Genomic DNA, 8,035 nt, shown 5'->3' with positions numbered 1-8,035 from the left:
GGGAGACAGTTTTAAGAAGAATCTGTAGCTCACAGTGGACACTGACGTCTGGGTGGATTGCTGAGAAATCCATGAGATATGCCTTGGTTGCATCTATTGCATTTATTGTGCAGTGTAGTGTATTCAACCACAGTCTGCCTGGTAATTCACATGTACCTCATGTTAATTTTGAATGTTCGAGTTGTCAGAGGGAGGTCACGCCTAACAAATTTGATTAAATTTTTTGAGGAGGTGATCGGGTGTGTAGGTGAGGGCAGTGCAGTCAGTGTAGTTTGTATTGATTTCATAGAATCATAGAATTTACTGTGCAGAAGGAGGCCATTCAGCCCATCGAGTCTACACCAGCTCTTGGAAAGAGCACCCCACTTAAGCCCCACACCTCCACCCTATCCCCGTAACCCAGTAACACTCCCTAACCTTTTTTTGGACACTCAGGACAATTTATCATGGCCAATCCACCTAACCTGCACATCTCATCTTTGGACTGTGGGAGGAAACCGGAGCATCCGGAGGAAACCCACGCACACACTGGGAGAACGTGCAGACTCGGCACAGACAGTGACGCAAGTCGGGAATCGAACCTGGGACCCTGAAGCAGCTGTGCTAATCACTATGCTACTGTGCTGCCCACACATCTCAGCAAAGTCTTTGACATGGTTCTGCATGGGAGACTGATAAACACATGGGATCCAGAGTAACTTGGCAAGTTGGATCCAAAATTGGCTTAGTGATAGAAGACAGAGAGTGGTGGTAGAAGGATGTTGTGTGACTGGAGATTGGTGTCCAATGGCCTTACAGAGGGATCAGTGTTAGGTCCCGCATTGTGATGAATACAAAAGATATAGATAAAAATGTGGGGGAGGGGATGATAAATAACACTAAGGTAGGCTGGCTGATTGACAGTGAAGAAGAAGATCTTAGGTGACAGGAGGATATAGACTGATTGGCCAGATGAAGATGGAATTTAACCCTGAAAAGTGTGAGGTGATGCACTATGGAAGATTAACATGGGATGAAGGATTACGGGATCGAATGGCGGAGGAGACTCGATGGACTGAATGGCCTAATTCTGCTCCTATATATTATGGTCTTATGGAAGGAGTAACGTGACAAGGGTATCAATGAATAGCAGGACACTAGGTAGCTCAGAGGAACAGAGGGATCTTGGGGAAGCTTGTCCACAGATCCCTGAAGGTGGCAGGATAGGTTAATAGGGTAGTTAGGAAGGCATACGGATGCTTGCTGTTATCAATCATGGCATAGGATATAAGAGCAGAGAGGTTATGTTGGAGCTGTACAAAACTGGAGTGCTGTGCTCAGTTCTGGTCACCACACTATCGGAAGGATGTGATTGCATTAGAGAGGGTGCAGAGGAGATTCACCAGGATGTTGCCTGGGATGGAACATTTTAGCGATGAAGAGAGACTGGATAGTTGTTTCCGAGAAGGCTGAGAGGAGACCTGATTGAGGTGTGTAAGATTATGAGTGGCATGGACAGGGTGGATAGAAAGTGGTTGTTCCCCTTAGTTGAAGGATCAATAACAAGAGGGCATAATTTTAAGATGAGGGGCAGGGGGGTTATAGGGGATTTGAGGATTTTTTTAAAACCCGGGGATGGTGGGAGTCTGGAATGCATTGCCTGGGAGAGTGATAGAGGCAGGAAACCTCATAACCTTTAAAACGTAGATGGATGAACACTTGAAATCTCATAACATTCAAGGTTATGGGCCAAGAGACGGAAAGTGGGATTGGGGTAGATTTAGAGTAGTTTTTTTATTGGTGCAAACTTGATGGGCCGAAGGGCCTCTTCTGTTCTGTATGATTCTATGACTCGGTGAAAATAGATATTGTAAATTATTTTCCTTTATTGATTTTGCACAGTAAAGTTTATCGTGTTTTGAAACAATGGAATCGTGTGGATCTTTTCTCTAAGAAGCACCTGGGGTTTTAAACTTTGTATGCTTCAAACATAAAGTTACTGGTCCCCAACCAGACGATAACAGATGTCAATTTAAATTCAATAAATTCGATACCAGTGAGCATGAAACTATCATCGGTTGTCATGAAATCCAATCTGGTTCGCTAATGCCCTTTAGGGAAGGAAATCTGCCGTTCACACCTGGTCTGGCCGACATGTGGAGAATCCAGACCCACAGCAATGTGGTTGACTCTGAACTCTGCTGTGAAATGGCCCAGCAAGCCACTCTGTTCAGGGACACTTTAGGGTGGGCAAGAAGGGTTGACCTGGCCAGCAGCGTGAAAGAATAAATAAAAGTAATTACGACATACCTGTGTGGTGACAATTGCAGTAAAATGCTGCCTGAATCTGTAGTTTTCTCATCCCATGACCCTCCCCCGAACTCCTTGATAATAACAATTGCATTTACATAGTGAGTGGGATTTTCCCGCTCACTCGCCGTGTGTTTTTCGGCGGAGGAGGTGGCCCGCCAGCGGGAACTACCAGTCCCACTGTTGTCAACAGGATTTCCCGGTGACAGCACCCCTCGTCGCCAGGAAACCCATGCGTTGGCGTGGGACCGGAATTTCCTGCCAGAGTGAAGAGCCAATAAATCCCACCCAGTGTCTTTAACAAAGTAAAACATCCCTCGATTCTTCGCGGGAGCATTCTAAAATAGAATTTGACACTAAGGTACATCAGGCAGGGTTTTCATGACTGGAACTGCAGGTCAAGAGGATCCAGGGTGCACAGGAATATTTGGTTGATGTTTGTTTTTCGCCAAGATTCCAGGAAACATTTGCTGAAATGTTTTTGCAGGAGTGGATTTTGAAGAGATTTTTTTTTGAGTGAAGGGGGCCCAAATGAGTTGCGATATTTTTGTTACTTTTTGTCAAATAAATCGTAATTGGCTATAATATCCTGACAGATGGATTGATTAACGAAGACACAATTAATTAATGGAAGGAACTTAACACAGAGAGTGAGATAAAAGTTATCATGTTCCAAGACTTCAAACTCCTAACAGTCTGGAAAACCACGCTCCGCCACCAAGCTTCCCATGTTCCGCTTCCATTGGCCGATTGTGTCACATGATCCTCCGGGACTCGCACTCTTAAAGGGGTATGTTACCACATTCCTCCCCCTTTAGGTCCCTGATTAACATTGTCAAATAATAAAGGAATTATTTACAAAAATGTACAACACATGGCTCTCAAAACAGTCTCTTGTCGAGTCGGTGGTTCAGGGGACTTGTAATTCTTTGAAAACGAGGCAATTCACTGACGGGCGCTTCAGTAGCAGAGGTGGCAGGTGTTTGACCCTCAATGAGCTGGCTCTCGCTATGTGGAGATGTATCCATCCAGGTAGTTTCCTCAGGTCCTCATGAAACAACACTGGGTTGGTCCTCGGGGCAGCTTGCTGCGCCGTTACTTTAATCCGCATCCATCTCATTGACAAGTCTACGAGTGCCAGGTTGTCTCATTAGTTTGGTCTGTGAATCTTTCCTCCTTCAGTGGTCCAGGTATTGTTTTAACCTCCCTTGAACCCCTACCTCATACGACAGAGAACATGATTTGGCTACGAGCGTTCACGGGACCCAATTTGGGCCAGCACCAAAATCCTTCACATAAACAAAATCAACCACCACAAATGTTCGCCACCACAAACTCTCTTGGAGTCATAGTGTGTGTTCTGTTCATTCTGTTTAGCCTCCATCCTCCCCACCACATTTGGAAGTGTAAGGCCCAATTGTGTGCTCATGAGCCTGCCCATCATCTCCTCTGGGGCCCTTGTCATCGAGTTGAATTTGCAACACTGCATTCTCACAAGGATTGGATGAGGCCAAGTGCATCTTTTAAAGGGAAACTTCTTAAATATTTGAAATAGAGCAACACATGATGCCGTGCGACTAGTTCTGTGTTGCTGCAACAAAGAGTTGGCCCAAACAGGGAGGACCACAGTGCCTCCTGCAATGCTGGAAATCCCTGCGGTGCAATGCATGGGGAACAGTACACAGGAGCCGGTGAAACTTTAATAACCATACCCTGAGCCTGATTTCACTATATTTTCTGCTTTGCTCTTTTGTGTTTGATTGATTTGCTGAGCACCATTGCCAGTCAACCCTACCACCCAAACAGATGGAAACAAAGACTGGAAGCAGAAATGTTAAATTGATCCCCTCACTCTTGAGTGGGTTCTTCGAGTGACACTCCCAGGTAGCCTGAAATCTGCCGTACGATGTTGTCTGTGTCAACGTGCCATTGTAATGTAAAGGTGATCGGCACAGCAAAGGTTAACATAGGACTGAAGAATAGCATGATGTATAGAGTTACATGGTAATATACTGAGAGAACAGTCTATAGACAATACTACAGAAGTAGCTTACTTACATGATGAGCAGCACTGTGCAAGACAGTAACCCGAGATCTATAAATAGTTACACATAGGGTAGTGGGTGCCTGGAACTCGCTGCCGGAGGAGGTGGTGGAAGCAGGAACGATAGTGACATTTAAGGGGCATTTGACAAATACATGAATAGGATGGGAATAGAGGGATAGGGACCCAGGAAGTGTAGAAGATTTTAGTTTAGACGGGCAGCATGGTCGGCACAGACTTGGAGGGCCGAAGAGCCTGTTCCTGTGCTGTACTTTTCTTTGTTCTTTAATGATACAAATGTCAGACCTCATCATGAGATGAAGAACCAATAATACAATTGAAGCGACCGCAAACACAGTGTATAACAAAATGCTCAGATAGACTGATAGACATTCAGTCCTTAAAGTCATGTGACTGTTTATTTATAAATGTTTTGTTTTTAATTGATAATTTTCTGACAGCAAGTTAAGATGATAACACTGTAAATGTTGCGGCTTCCTTTTCCTCCAGAACAAAGTACAGATCGCACGTACACAGTGCTACATTCAATCAACGTAGCAAAGAATGTGGCTCACTCAATGCAATAACACTGACATTAGTTCATTGTATTCCCCCAAACCATCCTGTTCTAAGAATTTCTGTGCAACACTTTCTTGCCAAGATAAGAACATAATTTATGCCCTGTGACCTTGCTGAAGAAATCCATCCCGTTGCTTTCCTCCAGGGATGATGAGAGGACCACCAGATGCTCCCTTCCTTATCTTGTCTGAAAATGCAGCAGTGCTCTCCGCAATCCGTGTAGGGATTGGATTCAAAACGCTGCTCCACTCGTTTTGTTGCTCTTCAAGGATCATTCGCGTGCTCTCTCCGGACCTTTGGAATTGTGGGACCAGCTTTTCTCACATTCAGAAACGTCACTAATCTGCTGAGGTATCTATTGATGCACTATCAATTACGACGAGACGAGAGTAGAATGTAATTGAGGCTTTATTACACAGAGATGTGTGCCTCCTACAGCCGCTGATGAATTGGCTGCTGTATGGAGAGCGCACATATTTGTACTCCGCCTACTAGGTGGAGCTAGCAGGCAGGGATCTACCCCCGTACCTGTAGTACAGGGGCCTTACCGTAAAACCCATATATACAGTATAATACATCAGTGGTGATCACCACGTCTATTGCGACAGATAAGTTTACTTTTGGCGGGGGCAGTGAGATTCTCATCTGACATGTCATGGAGAAAACTCTGAGGTCTTATCAGTTGGAAAGATGGATTGGTGGTCAGGCAGTAGCACTGGGTGCATTTAATAATAATAATAATGATATTTATGATTGTCACAAGTAACCTTACATTAACACTGCAATGAGGTTACTGTGAAAATCTCAGAGTCGCCACACTCCGGCGCCTGTTCGGGTACACTGAAGGAGAATTCAGAATGTCCAATTCACCGAACAAGCACGTCTTCTCAGAGGAAACCAGAGCACCCGGAGGAATCCCACATAGACATGGGGAGAACGTGCAGATTCTGCACAGTGACCCAGTGGGAATCGAACCCGAGCCCCTGGCTCTGTGAAGCAACAGTGCTAACCACTGTGCTACCGTGCCACCTTTGGCTCCCTTCCGCTGTGTTAACTAAAGAGTTAACCTCACTCAAAGAACAGCGACATCCAAGATTATGTAATTTAATGGTAAGTTACATTTTTTTAAATTTCCATGAGGGTCGAAATTACCGCTTCAGTGCATCAATATTAAGTTCTCCCGTGTGCTAATTCGAGGCCTCACCATGTAAAATTCCAGGGTTGACAATAGGTATTAAAACAACGCACGGAAGAATTTCATGTCAGACTACTTTCAACCTTTTGATCAATGATGCAATAAAGGAAGCGCAGGTAAGAATTATTCTTGTAGCTGTGTACTATTATCATCAATTTATTCATGAAGATATCTTATGAAATTGCTAACTCATTGGAAAGGGATATTTATGATTTCAATAGAAATGTCAAATAACAGATTCCTGCAGTTATATATTTACAGTGTACTAGCCAGCACCAAGAGGAATGTGCACCCCTTACATCAGCCATTATTTCCTTGTCCAATCCTATTTAATATGGTATTTGTGTAATTTCTCTCCAATGAATTTAATTTGCCAACATCATTTCAACTGCATTTGGTTCTTACAATTACAAATCGTATAGGTTTCCTCCAGAAGATAATGGAACAAATTTTGCGTTCAAAATAACAGTGAGTCTAATGACACTCCCCGTTATTTATTGCAGCAAATTCTGGCAGTTGCATTCACAATCAGAAAGGTTCTGTTTGAGGTTTGCCGCTAATTTAGCTGCTGGCCTGGCTGATGTGAACAAAACCTTGCCACGGAATGCGGAGTCGGTATGTTGAGTCTAATCAACCTTTTGGCAATGTGATAAATATTAATGACTGCCAATCAACTTCTCCGGCACTGAAAATCACATTTTATTTTCAAAAATATTTAAACTCAAATTTCAACACTTTAACAATTAAACATATAAAACACAAAATCAAACCGTCCCCAAAACAAAATCAAATCCCAACCCTCCCCTCTACCCTATCTGTTGGCAGAAACCAGGTCCCCAAAGTGGAGTTCAAACAAAACCCTGGGCTGCATTCTCCGATTTGGAGACTATGTCCCCCACGCCGGCATGGAGACGGTGGAATTTTACACCAGGAAAACTGGCGCAAAACGGCCACCGGTTCCCCGTTTTGCTGGGGGGCTGGCAGGGAGGCAGCGTAGAGCAACCGGCTCTAGCTACCGATATGGCCTGGAGAATTGCCGGGTCCTTGGCCGCGCATGCGCACGGCACGCTGCCGGCAGCGGCCGTACCGTACTTCCTGGCGGATGCCTCTCGCGGACCCAGCCATGAAATAGTCCCCCCCCCCCCGGTTCGGCCGGCTCGCGCGCTCCAGACAGTGCCCCCAGCCCCGAATATGCCCATCCATGCCCGCGGATCGGCCCACCCCCGACTGTGGCGGCGCTGCACTGGACCTGCAGCCGCCACGCTGAGCTGGGGGGACTTCGGAGGGGGCTGGGGGGGACTGGTAGGGCGTGGTCCAGGGGTGGCGAGGGGGCTTACAGGGGGCACTATCTGGCAGGCCGGGTTCGTACATTGGCTGTGGCCTGACCCCCGATGCTGCGACCCCGACTGGCCGAGTTCCCGACGGCGCAGGACACGTGAAGCAACAGTGCTAACCATTGTGCTACTATGCCTACCCTAGTTGATTGATTGCAGCTCCTGATTTGATTCCTTACGGCCGGGATTCTCCGCTGCGAGTCCGACCCGCTACTGCTGCTCATGAGGACGGAGAATTTGATGCCAAGCGAAATGAGCCATTCAACACAGCGGGACCGCACAATCTCACTGCCATAAACGGACGGAGAATCCCGCCCACATCTGGTCCAATCATTCGGTAAGGTCTTTTTAAAGCTGCCCCTCCACCACTCTGCTGCCATTTAGAACTTAAATGTGAAATGCTTTTCACTTTTAAATTTAATTGATCAATATTCAAACTTATTAAACAGGATTGTTGATGAGGAATGGTCACAAACATTTCAATAGCACCTCTTGTATTTTAATTTCAGTATTGCAAGGTAAATGTGAAATTATATTGATTGATTAATAAATGCAGATAGCAGAATATGACTACCATCAATTCTGGAGGCACTC

Source organism: Scyliorhinus canicula, chromosome 5 (assembly GCF_902713615.1).
Source record: "Scyliorhinus canicula chromosome 5, sScyCan1.1, whole genome shotgun sequence".
Taxonomy (NCBI): Eukaryota; Metazoa; Chordata; class Chondrichthyes; order Carcharhiniformes; family Scyliorhinidae; genus Scyliorhinus; species Scyliorhinus canicula.
This window is presented reverse-complemented; position numbering follows the sequence as displayed.